This window comes from Rhyacophila brunnea, unplaced genomic scaffold (assembly GCF_057557595.1).
Source record: "Rhyacophila brunnea isolate RB1 unplaced genomic scaffold, BYU_Rbru_1.0 scaffold_3, whole genome shotgun sequence".
Classification (NCBI taxonomy): Eukaryota; Metazoa; Arthropoda; class Insecta; order Trichoptera; family Rhyacophilidae; genus Rhyacophila; species Rhyacophila brunnea.
Window position 1 is genome coordinate 9889982 of NW_028232965.1, and position 13915 is coordinate 9903896.

Sequence of the window (13915 nt, forward strand, 5' to 3'; positions counted from 1 at the left end):
TCCATCTTATTAGTATTTTAAAATACGTATCGGCTCAGGGAACTCAGACTGTGTATTGGCTTCAATATAACCGCTAAAAATACGCTGAGCTTCGCTTGTCGAAAAGTCCCATTTATTATAAAATTTTAAATTTATGAGTTGTTTTTCTGTTAGGTTACGATATTATTGTTAACAAAAATGAATAACAGTGATTTTTTTTAATTTTAAACATGTTTTGAGCGGTATATAACAAGCCTAAGCCTGTGCGTCATCTCACCACTGTGCTGCGACACAAAATTTATGACCTATTATTATTCATACATTCAAACGCAATAGACTAATAAATTAAAATATACCTATATTCAAGTGCTATTTCGTTTGTGCGCATTTAATGTCAATAGTGTTGAAAGTCTACCAACTGGCGAGTGCACAGAACAGCGACTCGCGATGATATCATCACAAGTTTTTTGGAATAAGTTTATTGGGCCACAAATACTTAGTATGTGTAGTTTCATCCGACAAACTGATGACAGTATTTCCAACTCACCTCTAGTATAAACTATCAAATCCAGCTGCATTAGAAAAATAGTATTAAACTGGAGATTGATTACAAAGTCGGTTATATTCATCAGTCAACATTTTTTATATTTTTCGACCAACTATAAATAAACATAATCTTTAATTAAAACATTTAAATGACTTTTTTGTCATTCTATTTCGTTATTCGCCTTTTCAAATTATTTATTAGTACAGTCGAACTCAGTTATTACGATCACGGATATAGTGATATCTCTAATGAAGAAACATTCATTGACATTTTATTTTATGATTTTCTCCATACATTTATTCACTGTTATAACGACCAACTTATCGGATATACCCAGCTAAAATATCGTCAAAAATTTTCTTGAAACTGTTAATGTGTCGATCGTTTAAAACCATTTCGCCCCTAAGCTATAAAAACCCGACCGGGCAGGATGCCACCGGGATCGCAGTACATTTATGTGTTAGTTAAGTTAACACTAGTTAAGTGTCTAAGTACCTACCTAATTGGTGTTTTCGCCGACAATATTGAAAAAATATCCAGGCATATGGTTGAAATAAGTAAAAAATCAAAGGTTTGTGAAGTTAGTAGGTACCTACTAGCGTTCAATTACAATAAATAACTTCTTTTGTAGTTTTTATGTAATGTGACCGCTCATTTAAAAATACCTATTCTCTGATATAACAAGTAACGCTTATAACGAGCAAATTCAGTCGGTCCCATCTTCCTCGTGATAACCAAGTTCGACTGTATTAAGTTTGTACGAAGAAAATAATTTATTTGCAGTCTTCCTCAGTATAATATGCTTGACGGTTTTTAGAATTTTCTCAAAATGGATTATGAAGGTAACCTACTTTGAAACCAATAGCTACATATGCAATAGTCGACGCTTATCTATTTTTGTTACGATGTTATCATACTTCATACAAAATAACCATTGATTTACCACAAGATAGGTTTTAGCAAAATCGCAGGGGTTTGCCATTTTATAGATACAAGAATATTTCAACTCGTTCACTGCTGACCAGTTAATTACTACATTTAACCATAATATTAATTGCTACGCGCTAGGTGCGGTTGCAGCATTAAACGACTTAATATCCACTATGGTTTGGTGTTTAATTTAATACTTATTAAAAACTAAACACCATCTGCATTTTGTATTCTTAGTTCAATGAAAGCAAATAAGTATAACTGACAAGATTTAGTATGCACTATTTCTGCCGGATCTCCATAGCCTACCTCCACAATTATGGTTTGGCTTAGGCAGGGCTTAACTAAATTTTTACTAACAAACACCATCTGCAATTTGTATTTTGAGTTAATTGAAAACGAATAAGTCTTTCCAACGAAGTTTAGTGTGCACTATTTATGTCAGATCTCCACTCTCCGCCACTAGCCTATTGATATTGGGAGATATTATGCAGCCTCAGCAGCACCGAACTTTATGAGTTTGTCTATCCAGTGGGGTTTAAGGCGTCCATGTTCCCGTTTAGTACCCCTTGAGTATCACTGTATGACAGCATACAAAATTTAACGAAAATTTCTGGTGATGCAGCATTTATATATTGCCCGTACTGATACCTACATAAAATATATTCATTATTTGAGGCGTCCAGTTCCAAAATCCGCCATATTGTATTTTGCTCTTTTTGAGAAAACCGCAAAAAACGATTTTGACTGTTTTTTATCACTGAAATAGTTGAAGACTTCATTTTATAAAACAATATAGAACTTACTTAACTACTACTTAATTAAAAACAAAACTCATATGTCCTCCAAATACTTTAAGCCAGTGGTTTCCACACTTTATGTTACATATGCCTCTCTTTTAAAAAAATCTAATCTTGGCGCCTCCCCCCCTTTATTTCATTAAATAATAGACATTTTTTGAAATAGTCAAAAATGTACTAATAATAAAAAAATATAAAAATAAACAAGGTTTTACTACAAATTTTTTTCAAGAGATAGCCAGCGCGCTTCACAATAGTATAGAAGTGAGGTATTACTTAGCAAATTTGACTCCATATTTTCAAACAGGTTTGCAAACCCCCTTTTTATGTAGTTTATAACTAGCGGCCATTTTATAAACTATGCATTTTCAAACTGCCCGAATTTTCCCGAATAGACCAAATGTCAATTTTTCAGGAGACGAAAAACAAATTTCATTGTCGTATATTGAAATATCAGTAGATGTATCAATCATTCTTTCTACACTGTATGATTGCAACATTATCTAAGAATAGATTCCAATAATAATATACTGGTATAAATCAGTAAATGCACAGAAAATGCGTTTTATTTACAAGTACTCGTTGTGGATATTCGGGAAATTTTTAGCGCTCTCTCAGAATAATGGATATTCGGGACAAAACAAGGACGTTCGGGACTTAAGACCGTAACGTATTGCTGCACGGCCCACGGATTACTGAGTGGTCAAAAAGTACGCACCTCAAATGTTATATTTATTTACTCGATAATTGTTAATGATTACTTTTACTATTTAAATACCTAATGATCGTAATAACCCAAGTTCATAGGTAATAATATCATGCGGCATTCGCTTTTTTCGGTTTTTTTCGTAATAAAATAGTTTTTAATAATCTTTTTTTATTATTCAACGAATAATTCACAAGATTTAAGAATGTACCATTCTAATTATTGAACATACATAATTTTGAAAATCACTTCTGAGAAAATATATTATAACCAATAGAAAAAATCTTTTTGAAAAAAGTAAGACACCCGGCAGGAATCGTCCCTGCATCTCCTGGGTTTACGACCCTGTCCACGAATTATCCACTATGCTACGAGGTGACATACTTATGACGACAAACTTTAACTATTGGCCTTTTAATACCTGCTCATCAGTATTCTTCAAAATCAAGCGACTATCGGCGATCGGTTTTTGTTTATTAAATAAAAGTAGGTATCTACTACTTCAATTACTAACCGACGTCACGGATTTCTCCAATATTTTATGATGGTACTTACTCGTACTTGCTAACAATTTTATATTAATACTTTTTCCAAAAAAAAAAAAAAACTATGTATATAATATATCTGTATATTATTATATCTATATATTTCTATAATTAACAATTAAACTTATTACAAACAATTAATTACCATTGGCTGCTAATATTAGGTAGATACCAATATCCTAAGTATATAATATTCACCAAATAAATAATTACTAACATACATATTAAATTAAATTAACTATCAGCGCATTCAAAAATAAATAATAGCATCGCCTTTATTTTCATAGAAATACCTAGATTAAAAGTAAATTAAAGACAAACAATGTTTGATTAAAAATAATTTGAAATAATAATTATTTTTTACGTCATAGTAGTTGCCGGGTCATACTGTAGAATTCATGTAACCGTTGGAATTTTGTGTCATTTCTCAAAACAAAATGCAGTTATTTAGGTTAAAATACTCACTTCCACAACTCTACTGTAAGTTCAGGGCGAACTGGTGATGTATCAGCTATGAATGATCTCTTCAAATTTGATGAATTCACTATTAAAACAATAGTAACTTTAAAAACAATATCAATAAGACGAAATTTGAAAGAGCACTCCGGACGGCCGAAAAATATGAAAGTGGGCGTGATTGTTTTAGAGCTAGACAGCGTGAATGTGGGAGCGAGATGCACGGCGTCAGCGCGGTTTGATTGGCTAAAAGTCATATTCGGGAAATAAAAACTCAGCCAGAGATTTATTTCGACCGAAATTAACTTGGATATTCAGGTACGAATAGTTGGACATTCGGGAGAACAACACGGAGTAATTGTAACTTAACATGGCGTATTCGGGTTTTTCAAAAAAATATCTCTGTTCCTAGATAAAAATATATTGTTTTTATAAATGATTTCGGTAGAGTTCGATAAAAGAAATTGAACTGCATTAAAATGTCGATTTCGACAAAATGGATATTCGGGAAACAAATCCTATAGCGACGCTGTGGCTACATAAATAATTGTGTTAAACTTTTCGCGCCTCCCTTTGCAACACTCTGCGCCTCCCCAGGGAGGCGCTCCTCCCAGTTCGGAAATCGCTGCTTTAAGCAATAAATAAAATTTAAAAAATCAAAAGACGGACTTTGGAACAGTATTGGTCATATAGCGACTTTTGGAACTGTAATGTAACAAATAACTATTTTTGGAAGCAAAATGAAAAATCAACTTCAAGGTAGGTATACCTACTATAATTTTATTTTATTACAAAATAATTACGTATGTAAATGAAATATACCTTAAATCATAACATCATCACTATGAGTAATTAATACAGAATTATTAGAATCTTGAAATAATTCATGTTGATGACGGTTCCTTCACCTGTTCTTTTGATGATATACCTACCTACATTCCGAGCACATGTCGGTTCCCGGTGACTTAAGACAGGCACAATTTGGTAGACTTATTTCTATAGTAATGGGAATCAATGGGACGCATTGTTTCAATAACACTGTGTTCATTATACAAAAATAATAAGTGACTCACACAAAAACAATTAAAAATGTTTAATGTAAGACGTCCGCACCAAACTTGAGCTTAAACCATTAAAACTATTTGTTATGTTATGACTTGCTTGCTGTAGGATGCCTAATAAATTTAGCGTAATAAAATAACAACAACATATAAGTTAACAAGTATTCAGCTGTAAGATACAACTGTAGATACAATGGAAATTTATTATTATTAAGTCATTACGTCATGTTTTGTAAGAACAAGATGAATATGGCGGATTCTGGAACTGTGTCATATTATTTCTTCACAACTTATATAATAAAATGGTTTTTGGAACCATGATGGTCATGCATATAACGGATTTTGGAACTGGACACGTTTTTGAGCAGTAAAAATGGTGGTAAATAGCGGTGGCCCCCCACGGTGGCCACGCGGCATAAGCGTTGGATTATAACGCCGTGGGTCCCAGGTTCGAATCCTGGGTCTGGAAAGTACACATATTGTTTTTCAATTTTGTGTCAGGGTATGGACCTAATAGGTTAAGCAAGTGGCTGACATCCATTTCTCGTAAAAAACAAAATCTGTCTATACAAACCTCCACTCTGTGGAGGCCCAATATGATCCTATCAGGATCGGACATGGTCGAAAAAAAAATAGCGGTTTTAGGAATGAAATAAATGTATGGATCGATTCTTCTGAAGCAACACATTCGATTTTGTTCATAACATGATTTTAAAATCATTATGGAACAATTTTTCCAACAATCACAATAACTTCAATAATAAATTCATAACTTAATGCATCGCCATATTATTTCAAACCATAGATTTAAAAAAAAGGTTTATATTGTCTATCACAAAAAAAATCAACTGTCACTTCAAAGATCTAACCTAAAAAACCGGTGTACAATGTTTATTATTATAAAAATTGTTCTTTTACTAAAGCATTAACATCATCAATAATCAAAAACCTGCTTTCCCAACTTAAAACCAATAAGGGATCGGTTGCCAATGAGTTTTTGGTATCCAACACATATTATAGTTGTGTAACCACAAAATTTTGTCTGCCTCTTGAAATATGTTTAATGATCGTTATGGAACACTTATATCTATTCTCGTTGGAATTGCTACAATTTATTATCTTGGATTGGATATAAAATGTGCCCCCTTTATCGATTCTGCCTACATTTTGCAAAACTTACGCAGTAGACTCTATGGCCAGGACGAAGTCATCAAGAGTATGAAGAGGGCGTTCGACTCGAGAGAAAGGATAAAAATTATGGTCTTCATCGGTGGCGTAGGAAGTGGAAAAACCTACGCATCTGAAATCATAAGCGAAAATGTGAACGATACTCAAAATTTTCATAGATTAGTTTTCCAAAGCATGAGTGAGGCCAAAATGAATCTCAGCCCGAGGGTATTGAAAACTTGCGACTACAATATGATTGTCATCGATGACTTGTCTGTTGACAACGTGGACCGTGCAGTGTATCTATTGGACCATATTTATTCTCAAATCGATTTGAAAACAAATAAATTAGATGCCATTTTGATATTCAATATTGGAGATATTCCTGAAAATCCTGAAGAAAAAATCAATAACCTGAACATACGCGAGGTTATACATAATCATCTACAGGTTTTGAATTTTCCTATATTTATGTTTGAGTTCAAAAATTTGGATGAAGTCAGCATTAAAAAATGTGTCATAAACTCTTTAAGTAGTTTATCTTTGGAAACATCAGAAGAAAATATAAATTTGGTAATGAAGTTACTTGGCCCCAAATACAGCGGTTGTAAAGAAGTGTTTGCGAAGGCATCAGTCTTATAAGACCGATTAGTTAATTATTTAATTATGGGTACCTATTCTTTTAAGGGGCATCAAAAAATGTCAAATGGTGAAACAAAAAGCCATATAATTAAAAATGTATTTTTTTGCAAATTAAACTATATTTTGTTTAACGATTAATACACATGATTTAAGAACACAACATTCTTCATTGAACATACATGTCGTCAGCTGAATGCAGAGTTATTCTAACTCACATTTGAAATATTTTCAAGGAGAGTTTTTTGAAACAGTCTACTTCAGTTATTTACTATTTATTTATATAGACAAATATATGCACCATTTGATTCATCAATAATCCTACTAAAATATGATGCATACATTTATCCATAAAAATAAATAATTTCAGTAAGTTGATTCAAAGAACTCTTCTTAAAAAATTAAAATGTAAGTTAGAATAGTTCTGCATTTTTTCCACCATCAAACTTGTATCACCTTGTCTCGATTGGCATTTCTCCCACTTTTTCTTGTTTACTTCGAACTGCACTTATAATGACATTATTTATATTACATTATTATATCACCGATTCAGTGTAAATATTATGTCATTCATGAATCTATTGTAAATTTCAAGTGAATATTGTACAATAAAAAAAAATTACGTTTAAATACTAGAAGGTATACATAGTATATTATTTATTGTATATATATGATAGATATATATTTATATGATGACTTATGTCTGAATTAATTAATTATGCTACCTTAGTAAGAATTGCCGAAAGTGCTACGTCTATAAACTGTAATACAATCAATATTAAACTTCATTTTTAATAATAGAAATATATGTATACATTCAACTTTCAAATCGATAATGTTAATTTTTATATGAGGCGTCTAATTACAAAAAGCGACAAGTCCACAATTCAATATTTTCGGGAAACAACGTTTTTATGTTTCAAGCTTCAATTATTTGTTTTAACGTGAGATTACATTTTCCGTTGTATTCTATGTCGAAATTAGAACCATATGGCAATTTTTTTCAGCCGATAAACTCTTAAATGTAATAAATATAGGCAAAATAAAATTGGACCTAGCGCTATTTGTATCTCACTTTTTAATTTACTCCGCATAAGGCACATATTTCCGTGGCACTGTCATGAGTTTACCAGAATGCTGCAGGATGGGAGACGCCCTTTTCAATATTGAACATTCCCTTATTGGTTGACTTAAACACGCGCGAAATCAACCAAGCTTTAAATAATATAAAACACGGACTTGGCGCTTTTTGTAATAAATCGAAACTTAAAATATTTTTTTTCGTAGGGTTATGTAGCGTTTTGGAATTTATAGATCAATACATATTGTGTAAAATTATACAAAGAATACGTGCGTATTTTTTTCTCGATTTTGACCAAATGTGGATTTATCGCTTTTTGGAATTAGACGCCTCATATGCCTGTTACTGCCATTGGTTCGCACTATTTTTGCCCGTGGCAATTTTGTGGTGCTAATTCTGGCCTGTGTACCAAAAAAAGATGCCCATACGTGCTTTGTTGAATTGAAATGTAAAGAAAATAAATTAAGAATTATTGTCATAGTTAAATAAATATGAGTAAAGTACCAACTCTTTTTTTTTGAAAAAGGTCAATGAAGGGTCAAATAAAGGAAATGAATGATATTTTGTACATCCAACGCTGAACTCCAAAACCAAATTACAAATGTGTAATGTAATAGATTATCTGTGATAAGTGGTTTTCTTTATACTGAGAGATGTCTGACAATGTACTTAATATTTTAGCATAGGATAATTTTAATACAAATCACATTATTATGCAAATGTGCAATGACTTCATGCCTTCTATGTTAAGTATGTGATACCAAATAAATCTATTTCGTAAGTTGACAACTGACTGATACTACCTGTTGAAAATGACTGACAGACGTCAGAGGTCATCGAATATTACGCATCATTGTTGTAAACATTATTCTATTTTTTAACCATAAATTCATTTATTCACTAATATGTCGGCAGAGAATAGATAACATATAAATATATCAGCATAGGTCTGATTTTTTTAAAATTCAACCAGAATGCATACAAAGACTCAATGATTTTGTAGCCAAGAGTCTTGTCTTGCCACGTACATCCACTAAACTTTCATAGCGTATATAGCAGGTTTTATGCCCAACATGCACCTTCCATACCACATTGCACTACTCGTAATTTTTGGATTAAGAGTCCATGTTTCACACTCGCATACGTGAGGTTACTTATTCAGGCCCCAAAATGTCCTCCATGCCAGTTTGGTTCTGCAAGCCTACAATATATTTGTATGTTATTAAATTTAATTTCTCATAAAACTTGTGTAATAAATTTGAGGCGAGATAAGAAAGATATTGAAGAAATCTTTCCTTAGAGAATGGAGCCTGATCCGCTCATTTTTACATAAACCCTGAATAGAGAAGAACTTCATTGTTTGTTTCATAGAAAAATGGCACTAATTAATGACACAATTTCAGAAATTTTAATAGGGATACTATAAGGCTGTCTATTCTATATTATGCAACATCTCTGAAGATGGTTACATTTATACTTCATTTGAATTACAGTTGGTGAAATTAAACATGTCAAAATTGTGAATATTATGTTTGGAAGCAAACTTTATAAATAAATATTTTCAACAGTACAATGTTTTTTATTCCTTGTTTGACCATGCTTCACCATACACCATAAATAATATGAAAATCACTACACAGCCAAAACTCTTAACAGTTAATGCTATTCACAACGTGTATCCCAAATATCATGTGATGGAAAGATTCTGTGAATGTTGGTACACCATATCGTAACACTGTTCTCTTGTCGGTAGTAGAGTGATTACTTCTTACGCCATGAGTCATTGATTTGAATTGTAGGCCTGGCAGATTCCATAAAAACATGATTAATATCTCGCATTAAACAGAGTAACTTTTTTGCAATACAACTCGATGAATCTACTGATATTACAAACTATGCACAGATAGTGGTTTTTGTGATTCCCAAATTCATGACGATTTGCTTTTCTGTAGGGAACTTTTGGCGACACCAAAAGGAATAGATCCACCATAATCTAGAAAATCATGATAAAAATGTACATATAATAATAATTAATGGTAAATAAAGTACAGACTGTTGGTAAATAAAGACTAAAATTTTGAGGGGAGCCTTGGATTTTTTTTTCTGACTTCGGGGGTACAAAAAAGTTTGAGAAGCACTGTTCTATAGCAAGCACCTAATGGCTAACGATTCTTTCTACACGCCCATATCATCTGCCTCAATGGTGATCTACCTATTTAATTAAGATATTATGAACTTAGTAATATTCCATGTTACAATGGTGTAATGTTAAATATTACATACAAATATTTTTTTTAGTCAATAGTTATTTTCGGTTGACACCCACCCATTGACTTTAATTTTTTTCATTGATCAAAAAACTAACCTGTGTGATTTAGTATAACACTATTACTATAAGGGGCATGTAATATGCCCAAAGAAATTGAGTCTGCTGCAATAGGCATTTTAACAAACTCCAACTTAATTGCAATCAAATTTTGCCACAGTTAATTAATAACTTTTAAAATAAAAGGATTACTACATTTTACAGTCCCTAGCCCTTTTATCAAATCAAATTCATGTGTAGTTTCCTTTTCAATGAGAAATTATAAAATTGCATTTTTCTTATCGAATGGCAATAGTGATATTATTGTTATGACTACCTATGTAATGAATAACATGTATCCTTTTCATTTATATCAACTCATATTAATTCACCGTCCATTCATGTTCCCAATTTAAAACGTGAAGCCGATATGACATTCTCCTCTTGATAGGATATTGCTCTTTACAATTTGTTTCGAACAAAGCTGTTAGAATGTACGATTTCTTAGATTCAGTTCCAGTAAAAAAATCGAATTGGGCCCGGTTCAAGCATATAATTTTAAAACATTACATTGTGAGTGTATATGACATATATTAACAGCGTGTGATGGTAGAGTAAACAAATTATGAAACCTCCGGAACATAATTAAGGGGTTCTCAGGTTCAGTTTTAGTTGTAGTCTCACCTCTGGTTTAGACAGACAATGGTTGGTCTTGATACATATTAACACAATGCTTACCAGCCCTTTTAATTAATGAGTTAATTTGCATTTGAAAAGTAATTAGCAAAAACACAATTTTGTGCGGCCCGTAAGCTATGGGTTAATAGGTCAAATCACGGCTCTTGAAAGAGTAGAGGATTATGGAAGTATGGAAGGAACAAGCATCTCGCAATGTATTAACAATTTTGAATCGGAAACAGCAACAATTAAAAGTTCTGTGTTAGTTTTTTAGATAATGGGAAGTAAATAATATTTATAGGTATAATGAACAAAATGCGGATAGACCAAAAGAATTTATTACAGAGAATTTCATTACATATTATATTCGGAAGTAGAGAAATGCTGACAATGGATTCCAAGTAAGATTACTACCAAAAAAGAAGACTATACATCTGGCGTGAGCTTATTACTAAAAAAGTCATCACAAAAGTGAAAACCTGTAAAAACTCAAACATTATAAAATAATAAATATTTAACAAAGCAACAATACAAACGATATGTAAATAAAAAAAATTAAGTAACAACAATATTGCAATTCAGTTGGCATTTAAAAAACCTTTCCGATTAAAATCTTAATGTAAAAAGACAAATGCATCAAACTTTGTTTGAAAAAAGAAATGCACATATTTTTAACCTACAATAAATCCTTATGAAATAACAAATCATGCCTCCAATAAATCATTTCACACATAATTAACCGTGTTATACTGATAAAAGTTTTTTTTTTTTTAAATTGTGGACCAAAATTTAGGCCTAAGGGCAAGGAATCTTAAATGATTTGGTTTACATTTGATAAAAGCTTACAATGATGACTTGCCGAGAAACCCGGCATGTGACGATTGCCACATTCTCACACTAGAGCTAAAACTCTTAAACCCTGCAGTCACCAGCACATCATTTATATTATATTTAATATTAGGTAAAGATCTGAAAAATACAAAAAAAGGATTAATACTTAAGTTCTAAACCACTTTTTGTAGCCATAATAATAAGACTAGACTGTTTTTAAGACAACCCATACAGCTATTGGCACTAAAATCTGCATGGCACAAAATATATGTGTAATAATTAAATATAATACTTTTAATATCTTAATTTTTGGCATATAGTAAAAGGATTTCTTCTATAAGTTGGAACTATTCTGTTCACCGTTTCGTAAAATAAAATATATTTCGAACGTGCGGACGATATTCAGTCTTAATTTTCTAGAATACATGAAAATTAAGTTCGATTAGATAACGATTAAATAGTTTAACATACATTTAATGCTATTTAATTGTTTTAGGGCATGCATTATGTGTATGACGACAGAACCGCAACATGTTTAAAATAGAATAATCATAATTTTTGTGTATGAGAAGGAAACAACCGCCATAAATTGCAAATAATAAGCCAACGGTGGCAACACAATTGTCACAATACAAACTGCAAAAAAATAAAATCACTACGGAACAGCTATGTCAAAATAATATTATTGATTAATTTAATCATAAATTTAATATTATGATAGATGATTATTTGTTAGATAAAAAATTATTTATAAAACTTTTTTTATAATATGTAACAAATAAAATTTTAGTCTTTAAGAAATAGGTCAACATTAAAATTCTAAAACATGAAAAGAGAGCAGTCAGTTGTTGCTAATAATGTAACGAGTTCATTGTTTAGTCAGTTTAGTGAGTGGTTCTAACACAAAAAAGGCATTAATGCATTATGAGGATCCTGCTCCAAAGATTACTAGTATAATATAATATAAGAATAGTGCCAATAACTGCATTTTTATCACTTGTTAATAATATAATTCTTACATTCTATTTATTTAATAACAATCCACATATTCAAAACATTATTAAGAACACCTTGTGTACAATTTAAGCACGACAAAAAACATTTATAGATAACATGACATGACATGTAAAGAGAGACAAATGTTTTAATAAAGAATGTGCTAAAAGTACTTCTATCTAAGAAAGTAACATGGTGTAACGCCACCAGAAATGAATAATGGTTCAGTTGTGTCAATTGTTGAGCTGGATTGTTTGTTTATTGGCAAGCCAGATTGCGGCAGGCCAATTAATAAGACTGAAATTCAACACGTGGAGATTCCTCGGAGTCCGGATGTGGTATTCGTTGACCTCAGTTTCGATTACTATTAGACGGGAACAACTTCAAAATACAATATCACACATTAAATAATTCCCTCAATAGAGATAAACTATGAAGCATGGAACAACTACATAAAAATCACCTTAAGTGTAAAAAAGCAAACGCCCCTCCGGGCGGAGTGACCCGACTACCTCTTAATATTCGACTATTTCACAGAAAACAATATCCTTAGCGAGAGAATGTATTATTTAGAGTAAAGGTGTAAATCAGTACTGTATTCTGTCAAATGAGTTTATTTATACATAAAGCACTTCTTTCCACGAAGCTAGCTATGAACTGTCATGAACTGTCGGCGATAATAATAATAAATAAATAATCTATAATTTCAAAAATAGACTTATAACGACAAAGAAACTGTACAGGTGAGTGCGACTGTAATAAATTACTAAGGACTAAAATTGATTAAAAGCGACCTAAAAATCTCTAACAACTTTCATCAGTTCTGTATGAGGCGATAATAGTAAAAAAAGATCAACAAATTTAACCTAAGTCATGGCTGAAAATTCCTACGGTCGTAGGATAAATGTTGAGAGATCCGCGTCCGCGATACACTTTACATTACGTTAGGTTAAGGTTTAGATATTCGTACTCGTATATGCATATAAATAGGTTGAAGATCGACCGATGCGGCGACAGAGCTGCCACCGCTTTATTATAAAAGGAGTTTATAAATAAGATTTGAGCACGCTAAAGCCGAAAGGTGCATTTGATTTGAGTGCAAAATATTAAGGTTATTTAAAATTTATCAGGATCAGTTCACCGTGGGGTCCTGCAAAATGTTACGCTAAGTTTCCAATTGAAGGCTTTCGACAC